Source organism: Zophobas morio, unplaced genomic scaffold (genome assembly GCF_036711695.1).
Source record: "Zophobas morio isolate AGI-343-1 ecotype UQ-CSIRO unplaced genomic scaffold, CSIRO_AGI_Zmor_V1 ptg000419l, whole genome shotgun sequence".
NCBI lineage: Eukaryota > Metazoa > Arthropoda > Insecta > Coleoptera > Tenebrionidae > Zophobas > Zophobas morio.
In genome coordinates, this window is record NW_026972523.1 from 354,377 (window position 1) to 373,383 (window position 19,007).

At 17.7% G+C, this 19,007-nt stretch overlaps 1 long non-coding RNA gene across 1 annotated transcript; it reads left to right on the forward strand.

The window, feature by feature from the left end:
* The first annotated feature begins 3,390 nt into the window (after positions 1–3,390).
* Positions 3,391–4,130, forward strand: LOC135120752 (uncharacterized). Its single transcript, XR_010278719.1, has 3 exons — positions 3,391–3,466; positions 3,798–3,848; positions 4,046–4,130. It is a non-coding gene; the product is annotated as an uncharacterized LOC135120752 (long non-coding RNA).
* The last annotated feature ends 14,877 nt before the right edge of the window (positions 4,131–19,007 follow it).

Genomic DNA, 19,007 nt, shown 5'->3' on the forward strand with positions numbered 1-19,007 from the left:
TATTATATTACAGACTGCAATTCAGTAAGTGGCGTGCTAGATTTTCAAAGACGATATAAGTTAAAAATAACTGTTAATACTTTCCAAATAAAAATCGTTTTGTTACTATAATTGTTGACCCTGAGTTTAAAAAGGAGTCTTTTAGGGTACTTCACTATTTTATTTATTCAATACTAAATATAAAGTTAATATGTAACATATTTAGGAAAAATAACCCTAGCACAAAACAATCGCGCGTAAGCAGGAAATAACAAACACCAGCCAAAATAATCCCTGATTATTATATCTCGGAGCGCAACGAGGTAAAAATAGAGATATAATCCTCTTTACTATGTTGCCGAAAGACTATCTCAGGTTTGATACAAAAAAACGAATACCCTTCATTGTGCTATGAAGGGTATACTCTTTCCAAGAATAAAATTTTAATTGTTTTATTAGTTATCAGCGTAAACACTGTATAATAAGTGGCTTATATGAGTATAATAGATATTATTTAACGCCAAGAAATTATATATATTATTTATTAAACTATTCTGTATATTACCATACCCAAAATAGTCCCAGCCATACACAGGGGATACCTAAAACGAAAGGAGAGAAAGAAAACAGAAAGTCATAAAAAAAGGTCTTCCATGTGACTTTTATATCTTCTCCTAACCCTTGACCTTCACACCCTGTAGTTACAGTTTTCGAGAATCTACTGGAACTTTTTTTGTTTCATTACTTTGTCTCTAATCTCTTCTATTACAAAGTTTTAAGTAGTGCTCAAAGTAAATGAACTGAGTCATTGTGGAAGGAGGTAAGGCTTTTTTATACTCTTTTCAATCTAAAGTTAAGAAAGGAGCAAAGTAATACAATTAGTTATCTGGAAAGCAAAGTCTATAATTACTCTTGGCGTATCAAATTTACACTACTTTTACTACAACAGATAGGCCGTCTTTTTTATCTTGAAGATACTGGTATTATTATTTTAATAAGGCTAATAAACAATAACTCAAGTATACCTTATTTATATAAGTTTCGAACTGTTTAATGCTTATAAGTATAAGAGCTGCAAATGTAATTTTCCAAAGTTAATTGTCAAAAGAGTCGTAATTTTAATATTTTAACATTCAAGAGAAGCCAAAGTGAAAGAGTCAATGTATACCAAAAAAACTTTTATGTTGTAGTACAAAGTTGCTGTATATTTTTGGTTTTTTTTGCTTATCATGTTAAAAAAAAAGTTTCCTATTCCGAAATTTGTTGCTCTACCATACAATAGCTTTGATAACCAAAAATAAAACCATCGAAAGTGCACTGGTTATCGCTGAAAACAATATAATTTTCGTAAATACACCGTGATCGACAAAGAAGAGAAGAATTGGATGTAAATTCTCTGTTGATCTATTATATTAATATTAAAAGTGATAACAAAAGACAAGAACTCACAAGTTTCTAAAGTCGAAAGAAAGGGGAAAAGCACGTGGCCCGATTTCAGTTATATGATTGGATAATAAATTTCTTTATTTTATATAAAAGGATAATGAGCTTTTTATTAAAGATTTTACAATTCATTCTGTCAGGCTCATTATTTTTATTGTTGGGCGATTGGAAATAATTTTATGTGTCATAACGATAGGGCTTACTTACAATTGAGAAAGTTGGTTTATTATTAACAGAGTTTTAAGCTGCTTATTAATGCGGTTGGTGCTTTGTTTTTATTTTAAGAATAGTATATTTTGTTATTTAGAGCGTACTATTTTTTAGTTATAAGAATTGGTATTTTTTTAATTGTTTAAAGTGCCTTAAAATAATGTTATAAACATATTAATTAGTTTGGTTATATATAGAATTTTTAACTTTTTGTAACTATAGTGATAACAAACTTACGCTGTTATAAATTTGAAGGAAAATTTTAAAGTTTTATTGGAAAACTAAGTCAAATATGGAGATTTAAGTTTCCCACGACTATTAATTTTTTATTATTATTTAAAATAGAAACTTCTCTCATTCTTTCTTTTTATCTAGTTAACTTTTTTATGTAACAAGGAAAGGAGGAGAAAAAGTTATTATTAATAAAAAGTAATTTAAAAAGCAAATAGAGTAAAGACATTTTTACTCAAATAATTTAAAATAACGAACTAAATTAAATAATATATGTTGTGACTAAAGCAAACATATATAAAACTCTAAAAGGCAGCCGACAATTTTATTTTACTAATAATTAAAGCGCATTCCTTTCTTTTACGAGTAACCTAGAGGTATTTGATATTACAAAAATATGTTAACTATTGCAAAGTTTTTACTATAATTTTAAATATCGATGCAATGGTTATAGCGTTGGATAAATATGATAAAGTTATATCATTACTAATTTTACAAAGTAACACGGTAAAGCTCTAAAAATTTTTGCATCTAGTATAAACTAATGTCTGCTACGTTTTGTCGTTTTCTAGAGTTAACGAGCTTTTATTTATAATTATGCTAATAGTTATCGTTCAAGTAGGTTAATGACTTTTTACTTTAAAAAATAATTTGATAGAAATGACTCTATTTACGCAAATAACCTTAATAACCTTTTCCACAAGATCAAAGCTTGTAATTTGCATATGTTAACTTTTTAATATATAGTAAGTAACCTAAGCATACCCTAAACTTTCTATATATTATTTATTTTGTTTAAAGTTTGACCAAAATAGCTGATTTGCTTATGCTTGAACTTTTAGATAGATTTATTGCGGGTAACCCATTTACAGCTTTAGCTTATTAACATTTTATATAAAATAAACTTTTCTTTTTACCAACACTAATATCCACTTGTGTGCGCTGTTTCACCTTCTAGCGTGCAAATAATATTACTGTTTCTCAATTTTTTTTTACCTTATGATCGTAAAGTTATTTTGTTTTAAGCTTAATTAAGGCTTGAATAAATATTGTTTATGAGACTAATATTAATTGCCCAACCTGTTATTAGGTAATTTTAATATTATATTTACCTTTTAAATCATTAAAAGATAATAAATATTGGTAATTGAATTGGATAATTTTTTCTTTTTCTATTCTCTATTTGAAAGTTTGCGAATTAGTTTTACTTGCTCTTGAGATTTTTAAACATTTTTTATTTTTTGTAAATGATTTAGTTGGCGGCGCCTTTATTATACCTTCTAATAATAAACTTTATTGATAGTAAAACCTTTTCTATTAATTTATCTAAATTAGTAAAGTTAATGTTGTAAAGAAGTTAAAAGCAGACTTTGTATAAATAATTTTTTTTAGTTATATTTTAATGTGTCTTCTAGCGCTTTCAACCCCTCAACTAATTTATCACTGAAATCTATTCTTTTTCTTAATAATTTTTTTTTAAAAAATAAAAAAATAAAAAGTTTTGTAACGGAAGAAAAGCGAAGTTTGCTACTTACAGGTACTGGAGAGCGCTCAGCCCCGAGAAAGAATTTGCGCCAATATAACGGAGCTTATTATTGTTAAGGTACCTAATTAAAGGAAAACTGGTCAGTATTGCTAAATATCAAAAGTTTCCTTAAAAAAACACTTTTTAACTTTTCTAATATGTAAAGAACGTTAATAGTGTGGTAGTAATAACGACGAAAGTGCAGCAATTTGTGTAATTAGTGCATTCCTTTTTCCTTATTAGGGGTTATTTGTACACAAGTGAATCATTATTATTATTGAATTATTTTGATGAACATTATTATTAATGAAAATTATTACTATTATAATAATTATTCTAATATTGTCTATTCTTGTTATGCTTACTATTATTATACTTATTATTATAATTATTGCGTTAATAAAAAAAGCACAATTCCTCCAGTTTTTCGAGGCCTGCAAATATTTCTTCATCAATCGAAGTGAGCTTGTTACCGTAAAGTCGTCTAATATTTAATTAAAAAAAATAATTATATATAAAAATTTAAGTTTTAATTTTTTATCTCTAAAAAAATTTATATAAATTAAATAATAATTTTTTTTTCAAATCTCAATGAAAAGTTGCTGTATTCAATAAAAAAATTAATATAACGTATAACTTTTACTATAAGTAAAACAGAAAAACATACAAGCAAGTTAATTCCCTAAGATGAAGAAAGAATTTCGCTGGGATTGAGCTAATGTGGTTGTCTCCAAGAGCGCTAAGCACCACATGTAATAATAATTACATTATAAAAAAAGGTTTTTAAAAAGCTTTAAAAAGTAGTGAAAACATTAATTATTTTTATTTATAAGTTTAGATTTTTGAAAACAAAAGAATTATAAAAAAGGATCTAAAAAAAAATAAATATAAAATGAAAAAGTTTTTTTTAGCTTCTAAAAGTGAAATTTAAAAAATTTTGATAACTTGATAAAAAATCATAAACGAAACCTAAAAGTTTAAATTTTTTGTAAAAACAAATTATTTTGAAAAGTTAGTAAAATCAAAATTATTATTTATAATAAAAAAATTTTTAATAAAAATATATATAGAGTTAAAATTTTATTTTATATTTTATACTATAAAAAATTTATAAATTTTGGGAAAAAAGTACAAATAATTAAAGAAAGTTTCATAAAAATTTAAATTACTTATTATTAGAAGGGAAGACTTTAATAATAATAAAAAATTATTATAACGATATAGTAAATAAAAAATTGTTTGTTTTAAAAGTATCAAAATAAGTAAATAAAATATTAACAAATTAAAAAAATTTAACTGTTTTTTCTTAGAAATTAAAAGTTTTTGAAGTAAAATTTTTGTATAGAAATTATTAATTATGAATAGAAGATATTTAAAAAATTAACTTTTTTTACTTTTTTCTTTTTAAATAAAATCTTTTTTTGCTTTGGTTTATTTATTATAATTACTTTTAAAATGAATATATTTATTTATTTTCTTTTTTAATAATTAAAATTTTTATAATTTAATAAAAAGCAATTTAATTTTTATAAATATTTATTATATATTATAAGCAAAGAAACTCTTATTTATTATAATAAATAAACAATTGTAATATATTATTTATATTATATTAAAAGAGCAACTTTTAAAGAAAAATAATAAAATTTATATTAAAAATTAGCAATTTGAAATGAAAAATTTAATTATATTAAAAAAAAATTATCAATTTTGTAATTGAAGTTGTTAATTAATATATAAAAATCCAATTTTAACTAAAATTATATGAATTTATAAAAAAGTTTATTATAAAGTTTTTAATAGATATTGTTTCAAAATTATATTAATAACTTATTTAAAAATTTGTAATTTATTATTATCAAAACAAAAAATTTTTAAAAATTATAAATTTAAATAATTAATTTAAAATAATAATGAAAAGTAAATCATTTTTATATATAAAAAATTTTCTTTATAAATAAATTTTAAAAAATTTTTTATAAGCAAAAAAATTAATAATTTGTTATTAATAAATTGATGAAATATTAAAAAAAATAGTATTTTACTATTTATGAATCTATAAATATTTAAAAACTAAATAATTAATGTTAATTATAAAAGTAAATCAATTTTTTTATTAAATTTTTTTTTAAAAAGTATAAACTTTAAATAATTATTATAATAAAATTAATAATTTATTATTAATAAATTGATAAAATATTTAAGTAAATAATATTTAAAATTAAATCAAATTAGTTTATAAAAACTTTTCATTTTCAAATTAATTATAATAATTTTTTTAAGAAATAATTATTTAATTTTTTGTAAATAATAAATAAAAAAAAATAATAATTAATTTTTAATAAATTTATGATTTATTAAAAAAAAATAATAAATAATTAATATTATTAATAAAAGGTAAATCAAATTTTTTTATAAATAATTAAAAAAAATAATATTATTCAATACATTAATCGATAAAATTTAACAAAAATATTATTTAAAGTTAATCATTAAAAGTTAATCAACTTTATTTATAAAAGTTTTTTGAAGAATAAAATAAAAATTAAATTTTGAGAAAATAATTTATTGATATCAGAATTTCATATAAATAAAACAATAAAACATTAAAAAGAACAGAAAAAATTTTAGAAATTTATAATAAAAAATTAATAAACATTTAATAAAAAATTTTTAATAAAAAACGAATTTTTTTTTAAAGAAAGTATTAAACTTAAAATAAAAAAATAAAATAATTTTATAATTAAAATAGAATAAAACAATAAATAATTAAAAAAAAATTTAAGAAATAGAGAAAAAGTTAATATTATTGTTATTAAGCTAATAATTTGTTAAAATTATTAATGAAAGTTCATAGTATTTATTAATAAAAAATTTATTTTTTTAAAAAAATATTAAACTTTAAAAATTAACAAATAAAAGTTATTAAATTTAAATACAAAATAAAACATTAAAAAATTTAAAGAAAATTAAAAAATACACAAAAAAGTAAATAAAAACAAAATATATTACAAAAAAAAAAAGAAATAATTAATAACAAATTAATAATAAAAGGAAAATAATTTTTCTATAAAAACTTTTCATTTCAATTTTTTTTAAAATAATAATAGTATTAAACTTTCATGAAAAAAATAAATACAAAAACTATAAAAGGTTTAATTATAAATAAAACTAAAAATATCTAATAAAATAAAATTAAAAAATTTTAATATAAATTTTCAATAAAAAAATCATTTAAAAAAACTTTACACAAATGGAATTTTTATAAAATTTAAAAAAAATCATAAAATTTTTAAAAACAATAATTTAATTATTTTTTTAACTGTATTAAAACTTTAAATAAATATAAGAAATGAAAATATAATTAATATTAATAATAAAAAATTAATGAATTTCGAATTAATTATAAATTTTTCAATAACACATTTTTAAAAAGTGAATAAATTTAAAAATTATTTAAAAGTAAAAATATAATTTTTATCAATTTAAAAAAAAAATTTAAAAGTATTTTTTTTAAAAAATTATAAAAATTTAATTCATTTATAATAATTTTGGTTAAAATAAAATATTTTAGAAAAAATAATAATTTGTAATAAAAAGTTTTGAAAATTTATTAAATGAATTTATATAAAATTAAAATATAATAAAAATTAAAGAGAGGTTCTATTTACTTGAAAATTTGAAAATATATTAGAAGAAAGAATTATTTAAGAAGAATATTACTAATTATAATTATAAATAAAAATTTATTAATAAATATTTTTTAATACAAAATAATTTATTTAAAAAAACTTTTAAATTAAAAAAATATATTTAAAAATATTAAAAAATTATTATATAAAGTATATTAAAAACAATAAAGTGATTTACTATAGGAAAGTCGGAGTACTAAAAATATTATAAACCAAAAAAAAAACGGCAGCGGGAGCGCGAGCCAAACTTATATAACTACATCTACACTGCATATATATATATATATGTATAATGAAAAAATATATATTGGATATATTTTTAAATAATAATGTATAAATAAAATAATTATAAACCTTACACTTCATATTTATATAAATTGGAGAGAAATTATTAAAAATATTCTAAAAAAAAACTTGAACTTTCATAAATAATACTATAACTTAAAATTTTTTTTTGCACTGTACATTTATATAAAATGAACAGAAAAATATTAAAAATATTCCAAAAAACTTGAAGTATAATTAAATAAAATAATTATCAATAAATTAAATAAAAAATTTACAGATACTGCAGGTTGCTAAGTTCGGCAAACATATTTTTTTCTAAAATATCGATCTGATTTCCTGCTAACCACCTTCGTTTTTTAGTATAAAAAAATAAATTTTTTTTAACAGTATTATTATAAAAAATATGGATTTATAGTATTATAAATTTAAAAAATGAAACACTAGATAATTTAAATGAAAATTAAAAAGAAATTTTTTAAATATAAAATTAAATTTATTTATAATAAAAATTCAAATTTAAAAAAAATTAAATAAGTTTAAATTAAAAAAAGTTTTTATACAAAATTTAATTTATTAAATTCATATAAATAAAATTTATAATAATAAATGAATTTACAATTTTTTTATATTTATATAATAATAAAAAGTAAAAAAAAGTAAACAAATAAAGTTTTTTATTACAAACTAAATATTTAAAATTATATAATAACAAATTATTTATGTATAAAATATTTTTTTTAATAAAAAGTTTTTTGGTATACTTACTTTATAAAAATTATAAAAGGTAAAAAAAAATTAAAGCGTTCAGTAATAATATTAAAAAATAACTTTCCTTCAGAAAAGTTTTACTTATTTTATAAAATTTATAATGTTTACAACAATTTTTTAGAGCATTAAATATTAAAAAAATAAATTTACTGTAAAATTCGTAAATATAAATAAATTAAAAAGTAAAAAGTTTTGACCCAATAAAGTAATTGTAATAATATATAATTATAAATGTGAAAGTTGATAAAATAATAATTATAACTTTTTAATAATAAAAAATTTTTGTCTAATTTTAGTAATAAAGTTTCTATTAATATATAAATTAATTTTATAATAAATTCATTATATTATCAAAATTTAATAATTAAAGTTTTTCAGTTTTAAGTTTCTATACTTTTTTTAAAAGTTACTAAAATTATTGTTTATCTATAAAATCAATTATAATTATATTTTCTTAAATCTAAAAAAAAATTTAATTATTATTTTTAATTTTTATATATTTTCGTTTAAAATTAATATAAAAAAATTAAATTAATAATTTATAATATAATTTTGTAATAATTTTATTTTAGTAATTTTCAAAGGAAAAAAAGTTTTAAAAAGAAGAATTTATAATTAAAGTTTTTCAATTAAAATTTTCGTTATTAACTTCGAAAGATTACTAAAATTATTGTTCAAGTTTTTTAAAAAGAACATAAATTTCGTAAAAATTTTTTTTTCTAAATTTTAAATAAAATATGTAATTATCATTTTTTTAATTCTATGGATGTGCATTTTTAGTAATAATAAAAATAACCGATTCAAAAATTTATTGTGTTATAAAAATTTTGAAAGGAAAAAAGTTACGGATAGAAGAATTAATAAGTAAATTTAAAATTTCTATACTAATTTAAAAAGTTACAAAATTATTGTGTAAAATTGTAAACAATTAAAAAAAATTACTTCTAAAATTTTTTTTAAATCTTAAATGAAAAAATTTATTATTTTTTTAATTAATAATTTATAAGATAATTTCGTAATAACTTTATTATATTAAAAAATTTTTTAAAGGAAAAAAATGGGTTAGGATAGAAAGACTAATGTATCAAGTTTTTTATTATAAGTATTTATACTAAATTTGAAATGTTACTAAAATTAATGTTTTTAACTTTTAAAAAATTATAAAAGGCTTTCTAAATTTAGAATAAAAAAATTCAGTTATTATTTTTTTAATATCAATGAATTTTCGTTTTCATTTTGTATAAAATACTTGATTCAATAATTTATAAATAAAATTCAATAAAATATTTTTAGAAATTGATTTTTTTTTTAAATTATTTTGTAAAAAAGTTTGTCGAACTTCTTTAAGAGCTTCTTTAATAATTTACTTATAAAAAAGATATTAAAAAAATTTGGTAAATATTATTTAAATAGGAAATAGTGAATATTAAAAATTTATTTTTAAAAAGTTAAAAAAATTAAAAATTATTTATAAGAAATTTTGATAATAATAAAAAATTAATAATTAATAATAAAAAGTAAAATAAAATTAGAAATTTATTTTTAAATGTAAATTAAAAAATTAGAAATAAAATTTAAAAAGTAAATAATAAAAAATTAATATTTTTTTTTACAAATATCGCAATTCGCGCAGATCGTTAAAAGAAAAATGTTCAATAGAATGAATCGCATTATATTGAAGAGCTCTAAAATTTACAAAATTAAAAAAAATATAAATTAATAAATTTATAAATTTGAAAAAGAAATTAAAAAAATTTTAAGAGTAAAACATGATATTAAAACGTTTTTAATTTATAAATACATTTTATTTTAATAAACACTGAAAAAAAATTGAGAATGAAAATAAGTTTTAAAAGTAGAGGAACTATTAAATTAGAAAAACATGAATAAATAAGGAATTATTATAGAAAAATGTTCGAGTTAAAAATATTTAACCGAAATTAAGTTTAGAATAATAATTAATTTAATTTGAATTAAAAACTTTAATTAAAAAGTTAAAAGTGAAGGGAAAAATTAGGAATTAATATTTCAATTTTTTTTTTAAAATTTTTGTTTAAAATTTTTTAACAAAAAAAGTATTTAGAATAATTTTTTAAATTTATTAATAAACATTTGAAATTTTTTTTTAATAAATTAATACGGATTAAAAATTCAATTAAATAATTTCGATACAGGTTTAGTAAATTAATTTATGGAATAAAATTATCTTTAAAAATCTGTTTTAAATATTAATAAAAAATTAGAACTAGCAAAGTTAAAAATTTATATTAATTTTATAATTTTTTTTAAAAATTATATATATAAATAAAGTAAAGAAAAAAAATTTTTAATTTTATTTTAATATTTTAAAGAAAAATTAGAAGGGTTAAAAAATTTTGAAAAACGAATTTTTTAAAAAAATGTATAAAGTTCAAAACATTTTTTATAACAGGAATTATATTAAACAATTCCATTATAATTAAATTTTTTTTATTTATATTAATTAAAGTTAAGTAAAAGGAAATTTATAAAGTTTATTTTAATATTATATTTAAAAAGATTTTATTAAATAAATTAGAAATACTATAAAATTTACTTTAAAAAAAGCAAAGTACAAAAATATTTTCTGAAAAAAAATTTAGAAAGTTTACACAATTTAATTTTAATTAAAAATTATATATAAAAATTTAACTTAAAAATAAAAAGAAATTCTAAATTTAAATTTTATTTTATTTTTATAAGGAAAGTCATTAAAGAAAAATTTGAGAGCTAAAAATCTTTGAAAAATGGAAAACTTTAAAAAATTTTTAAAATTTATAATATTTTAAAAAAAAAAAAGAGTTGACAAGTTTTTATAATTTTTTAAAAATAATTTCAATTTAATTAAATTATTTGATTAAAAAAATAAAAGCAGACAAAACTAAAATATATAAATATTTTTATTCATAAAACTTTTTTAAGATAAGTTAGAAGAGCTAAAAAAAAAATTTGGAAAAAGGAATACTTTAAAAAATTTTAGTGTTTAAAATAATTTTAATAACAGGAAATGAAAAGGTTTCAAAATTTTATTGAATAATTTTATTTTAATAAAATTTTATTATAATTCCAGTAAAAAAGAGTGAAATTTATAAATTTTAATTTACATTTTAGGAAATTATAAAATTTACTTTTGGAAAAACTTAAAGTTTAGAATATTTAAAAAAAATAGAAAAGTTTTTAAATTTAATTTTATTAATGAAATATCTTAAAAAATTAAATTAAAAATAAGATTTTAAAAATTTAAATTTAATTGTATTAATAAGTAGATTTTTTAAACTTAAATAAAGAACACTTAATAAATTAATAAAAGTTTTTTTTTATTATTCCAACAAAATTTTAAATAAAATTAAAAGAAACTAAAAAAAAATATTAAGAAAAAATTTATTATAAAAATTTTTTTATATATAAAATTAAAAAATAGTTTCAAAGCGATAAAAGTTAAATTTAGTTATTTATAATTTAACTATAAAAATTGAATTGCATTAAAGAAATTAATTATTTTGCTTGAAATATAAATTTTTCTATAGTTAAGGTATAAATAAGTTTTTATAAAAACTGTAAAACTTTTATAAATTAATTATATATTAAAATATAAAGAGAAATTAATGATTTAATATAAAAATAGAATGCGTCAAAGAGAATTAATTATTTTGATTAAAATATAAATTTTTTTTATAATTGCAATAAAAAATTTTTATAAAATTTGCAAAATTGTTATAAAAAATAATATTAATTAATATTTTAAAACAAAATTACTATTTAATTATTTAATTTGGATTGCGGTATAGAATATTAAATAATTTAAAAAAAGTATAAATTTTTTTTATAATTACAACAAAAAAATGTTTTCAGCTATAAATTACGAAAATGGTATGAATTAATATTTCGATGTAAATTTTACGATTTAATTTTGAACTAAAAGTAATTATTTTTTCTAACTGAAGTATAAATTTTTTTAAAAAAGAAACAATTAAAAATGTTATAAAAATTATAAATCAATATTTTACAACAAAATTAATAATGGAGTTATAAAAATTGATTTGCATTACAGAAAATTATTCAATTTGATTAAAGTATAAATTTTTATTATTATTACTACACGATATACAATGGAAAGCTTTTACCTTTTGTTGGTTTTATTTTATTATAATGTTATCTATTATATTTATAAAATTATAATAAAAATTTGATTTTAAATTTTTTATATCACATTTCATAAAAAGTCTTGTATTTATTTATTATTACTATAATGAAAAAATCACATTTCTTTTTTCATTTTATTTTATTATTATATTTTTTTATGATTTTTTTTATGAAAATTATTAGCATAAAATTACAAAAATATTTTGAAAAAGGTCTCGCAAAGTAAAAAATTTCCTACATAAAGTTTTAGAAAATTTACTTCAAAGTAATTTCATTTTTTAAGAAATTAAAAATTTACTGCAATATAATTTTTTGGTTAAAAAAATTAAATTATAAAAGAAAGTTATGTAAATTTACTTCAACGTAATTTCATTAAAAAACTAAAGAGTTTACTTAAAGTATTTCTATGTATTTTACAACTAATTTATGGAATAAGTTTTAAAAATTTACTTCGAAGTATATTTATTTAATAAATAAGAACATAAATAAAAGTTTTATAAAATTTACTATAACAGAATATTATATAATTAAAATAAAAATTATAAATAAAAGTTTAAAGGAAACTAAAAACATTACTTAATGTACTTTCATTTAATTAAAAATTGAAGTTATAAACCCAAAATTTTTTTCAATGCAATTTCTTTTACTAAAATTAAATTAATAAGCAAAAGTTTTATAAAAATTTTCTGCAATGTAAATTTTTTATTACAAAATTCAAAATTATAAACATGAAAATCTAAAAAACTTAAAAATTTACTTCGCTGTATTCTCCTATATATAAAAGTTAAAATTATAATCATTAAATTTTTAAAAACTGTAAAATTTACTTTAAAGCAATTTCGTTTATTTAGAAAGTAAAAATATTAAAATCTTTTTAATAAATAAGAAAATATCTTTTATGAAGTTTATATGATTATAGATTTTAGTTATAACTAACTTTTATAGAGGCAGAGTTAAAAAAAAATCAAAAAAATTAAAATTTATAAAAAGAATAAATTTAAATAAAATAAAAAAAAGATGAAATTAAAAAATTGACTTTTTTATAAGAAATTTATAAACTTTTTAAAAAATTAATAACTAAACTAGAAATTAAATTTTCACACATTTTAGTAAACTGATAAACTTTTAAAAAAATAAATAAAAGGTATATAAAAAATCTAAACTTTTTTATAAGAAATTAATACTTCAAAAATCATTATGAACCGGAAATTAAAATTTTAAATTTTTTTAGTAAAAGGTAAAACTTTCATAATAAAATTTTAATTTTTCAGTGAAATTTGTAAACTTTAAATAAAAATATTATTGAATAGTTATTAAAAAAATATAAATTCTAAAAAAAACCAACTAAAAATTAAAAATTATAATCTTAAAAAAAAAATTATATTTACTAAATTATAAACATTTTGTTATTAAAATAACATATTTAAATATTTATTTATAATGTATTAAAAAATTGTAATATAACAAAATTTACAACAAAAAAAATTAAAAATTTACTTTTAATTTTTTATATAAAACTTACAATTCACGAAGATTGAAGAGGCCTTTAAAGCACAACTCACCAATAAAAGAAAGTTCATTATTTCCCAGCCATCTACAAATTATAATCATAAATAAATAAATAAAAATCCTAATTTTCTAAATTAGTTATAAAATTTAGATTTTATGCATTAAAATTTATTTACTTGTTTTGTTAAAAAGCCCTCTTAAAATAGTAATTAAGAAAAAATTTAATTTCTATTAATTATTATTATTAAAATTTTACATTCTATATATTAAATTCTGTTTACTTATTTTGTTTGAAATTCATCAACGACTTAAAAAACAATCTTATTTTTTATTAGTCATCTTCAAAACAAGAATTTCTAATTAATAAAAATTAATTTCTAGAAATTTAAATTATTATCTAACAAACTTCACAATTTCATTATTAAATTAAATATATTTCTTTTTCTAGAAATTCATCTATAGATAAAAAATTATTCTTATAAAAATTAAGTAATTCCTATCTCGTGTTAAAAAAAAGAGATTCATCATACTTCAGGCATCTTCAAAATATATTAATTTATAGTTAATTTATTTTTTATATATTATTATTTAAACAAACCACAGTTCCTCCTTCAAATTTTATTTATTTTTTTAGGAATTCATTTAACAACTCAATAACTCTCATAAATATATAGTAATTCCCAATTTTGATTGAACAAAAAAGTCTTCATTATTATCCAGTCATCTTCACATCATAAAAATTTATAATTAAAAAAAATTCTATAATTAATTATTTAACAAATTTTACATTTTCTATTGGATTTTATTACTTTCTTTTTTTAAAAAATCTCTTAGAAAATTAAAAATTTTTAAATTTTGATTAAAAAAGAATTATAATATTTTTTCCAGTCATCTTTAAAACAAGAATTTTATAGTCACGATTCTTTGTGATAATTTATTTGTTTGTTTTGTTAGAAATTCCTCAATAAAAAAAATCTTCGCATAAAAATTTAATCTTTACCCATTTTATTTAAAAAGAGGAATTTATTTTTTTCAAATTATCTTCAAAACATAAAAATTCATAATAAAAAATCTTAATCTCTATAATTTATTATCTAAAGAGATCATAATTTTGTATTAAAATTTATTTCTTTCGTAAGAAATTCATCAATAACTAAAATAATCATTTTAAAAAAAATTAAATAATTCTCAATTTTGATGAAAAAAATTTATCATATTCCAATCATCTTCAAATCACAAAAACGCGTAATAGTAAACAAATCTAATTTCGACAAATCATTATTTTACAATTTCTTTATTAAAATTTAATTTAAATTGGTTAACAGCTTATATAGGGAATTTTTGGAAATCAAATGCTTTTCTTTTTACAAGTAAAAAATTTTTACAAAATTTTATTTAATTTTTTTAAATTTATTTTGTAAGAAATTGGATTGCTTGAGAAAAGTTTCTTATAATATATATATAATTCTAATTATTAACTAAAAAAAATTAGTATTTCCTAGTCATCCTTTCTAATAATTTCACATAAAACAATTAATTTACAAATTCTTATCAATAAAATTTACAAATTTACTACTTAAATATATTTTTTTGACTCAAAATTTCTAATGAATAAAAATTAATTATTAACGTACGGCAAGTTTTTGTTAAAAAAAATTTAGCCGCTTAATAATTGCTTATAACAAACATGAAAACTTCCAATTAATTGTAAATTTTTATAAAATTAATTGAGCTTCTTAGAAAATGATAATACTTAAAAATGAAATTATAAATATTAATTAAGCAACTTAAAAGTTTAAAAAGCATCCTGAATTATATTGGCATCTTACAAAAGTCGTAGATTTGTAAGTTTTTCAAAGGTTCCTGCAGTTATTGAAGAAATGTAATTATTGTGTAGATATCTAATTTAATTGAATTTAAAAGATTATTTACTTTTTGGTTATAAACAACTACTTAATAGTTTTTAAAAATTAACTTTTCTTATGAAATATATACATAAAAAAATTTAAATTTGTATTAATTTAAAAAGTGGTTTTTTTAAATTTATTATTTAAAATTTTGCAACTAATTAATAAACCTGACAAAACATATTCAATTTTAAAAGTTAATTTATAAAAAGTTGACCGAAATATAAAAGGATACTTACAATTTAACTAAACAAGAAAGATTGTTAAACAAAGTTTGCTTTATTCCTTTAATTTCATTATAACCAAGTACTCTTTTTATAAATAAAAGACATAGCGAGTACTTAAAATTTAACTTTCGTCTATGAAAATATGCAGTTTACAGAGTAGTTAAGGAACTAGAAAATTGTTCTGAAGATGGGACAGTTGTGAGGGCGCACTGTGATAAATCCCTTTAAAAAAAAAAAAAGTTTTTATATGCTAAACAAAACGCATAAAGTTGGTTAACAAATTTTATTTCTATTTTGTGAATAAGTTTAAAAAAGTAAAACCAGTGAAAAAAAAGTCCTAATAATAATATAGAGATCTTTTGTTACTTTCAAATTAGAAGATAATAAGGAGGCTTGCTTTCCTTTTTTTTTAAAGTATAATTTTTGAAGGATAGTCTGCTTCTATACTTTTTAAAAATTGCGAGAAATAATAGAGAAACGCTTTGTTAGTTGCGAAGACTCGATATGATAAGTTCTAACAAAACGTTCTTCAGTGTAACAGTAATTTGTTAAAGCTTATAAAAGTTTTTTTTTTTTAATACTATATTGTATAAAGTTTTTTTTAATAGTAACAAAGTTCAATCCTTTAATAAAGACTATAATAGATTGGTAATTCTAAGCAATACTTTGATGTACGTAATAACAACGCATTCATAAAGTAAAGATGGTTTATGCTCGTACATATAAAAATATTTACTTTAAAAATGAGCCTACCTAAAACTTTTTATAACATAAAAAAAAAACCTATCTTACTTACTTTTTAGTAATGTATAACAAATAAAAATAAACTTTTTTTATAACTGGAAATAAAAAGCAATTATGAGAATAATAGTAGAGAATAATAAAAATGTCATCTACTAATAATTTTAAAACGTTGAAGGGAGACTGTAAGTTATAGATATAAGTTTTTTTTTTTTTTGGAGATCTTTTAACTACTTCCATAAAGTTTTACTTACTGATGATCTCTAGTCTTAGAAATCCGGCAGTGGGATTGAGGCTTAATTTTTATTATAGTAAATAATAAAAAAAACAGTAGCAGTTTTAGTTTATTCATAATTTATAAATAAAAAAATCAATTTGAAAAGCACTTAAAGAGGAAAACGATGCTTTAAGTATATTCGCGTAACTACTGCTCTACAACTACTTCGTACCTACTGGATAATAATAATCTTTTACGTTTAAGCAAACTTTTTTATTCGTGATAGGAGTTCAAAATAATCAACTTCATACCATAATAATGCGGTTTTTATTAAAAAAAAAAATAGTTAACAACTGAAACATCCAAGAAATTATTAAATATTCTAATAACGACGTTTTATATGAACTTTTACTATATTTTTTATCTTCAGTTCCTTCTTTGTAGAAATGCAATTATTATTAATAACTGCTACGAGATAGTTTTTTTTTTAGTAACTTAAAAGTTAATTTAATAATGTGCAAAAGTTATGTATATATAATGAAGCTTCTCTCACATTTGCTTTCATTTCCTTATTAAAGTTTAATATTATCTTATAAAACATTTATACTTGATATTAAGTGGTAATAACTTGCTACTATAGTAGACAAAGTAATTTTTAATGTACTTAAAAAGTTTCCTTTATCAAGTTACTACATATATAAATATGATCAATGAAATGGATTGGAAAATAATGGCCATATAATAAAGCTAGCTTAATTTTAACGAGCTAGTCTTCAACACAAACTTCTACTTAAATTTTGATACCATCAAAAACATTTAAATATACTCTCATTTTAGTAAGTTGGCTAGTGAGTTGAACTTTTCTAATTATACCGTTAACATAAACTTGCTATAAGTCAGTAGTACCCAACTAAAGATTGCTTATTTCATAGTTGAACTTAATATTTTTCAACTAAAAGTTAGAAATTACTAAGCTAAAGTAAAACCGCTTTATAAAAGTGTTTATTCTTTATAATAGTAAGAATGGTAAGTAAAAAGACTATAAAATACAGATTAGCTTTGCTTGTAAGCTAATTCAGTTCTGTTGTAGCAATTGCTCTCCAGTTTACCAAAAACAGAAATGGTGTACATTTTTCATTTCTAATAACTTTTTAAAGTACTTGCCTTATTAACTGTATAAGAAAAACTGGAAACAAACAACAAACTAATAGTCATTATTTTATAAGATATATGTTTTAGCGTTTGAACATAGAAAAAACTAATAAATTAAGTAATATTATTTATAGATACAGTAGATGCAGAGTATATATTTTATAAATAAGCTATAATTTTTAAGTCATTTAGCAATATTTTTTATTAAATCATGTTTCCTCCTTTCTACAAACTTAGATAACGCTAGAAAAGGGTTTCTGTACTTAGTTTTAAATAAATTTTTTGCGTTTGAAGCGAGTTCATAATAGAAACTATACGTAACCTCTATTTTTAATACCTTTTTTTTTTTTACGAAACTTTTCTATACCACTTTAAATAATTTTTTTCTTTTTATAACTTTCTAAATTTTTATTCCAAATAATGTTTACAGTTTAAAGTTTTTTTGTTATAATTTTTTTTAAAGCGTTCTATGCTTTCAATTATAGTTTATAAAATTTTTAATTATAAATACTACCTTTTTTATTTAAAATCTATTTGTAGTAATTATGCCATAAAATTATGTTTAAATTTGGCTAATAAGTGTACTAAAATTTACAAATCGTGGGGATATAGTATAAGGAACTGCATACTAACAAAATTGCTAAGTTTTGTTGATGCTTATTCTTTTAATTTTTTCCACGCCTATAATATAATAAAGCAAGAGCAAAATTACTAAAGTTTAACTGAAATGCTAGCTAAAAATTGACGCTTGCTACTATTTTTACAAACTTTGGGAAAATTAGGCCCAACCAAATTAGATTTTTCAGCCCAAAGAAATTGTTCGAATGTTACAATTTTAGCAGTTATTTCCAATCGCATTAAAGCTTTGAAAACAATTTAAAGTTCCTAGTTTGCAAACATCAAAAATTTTTTTCAACTTGTGCTAGTTATTTAAAAGATTTCTAAGTATTTTTTTTA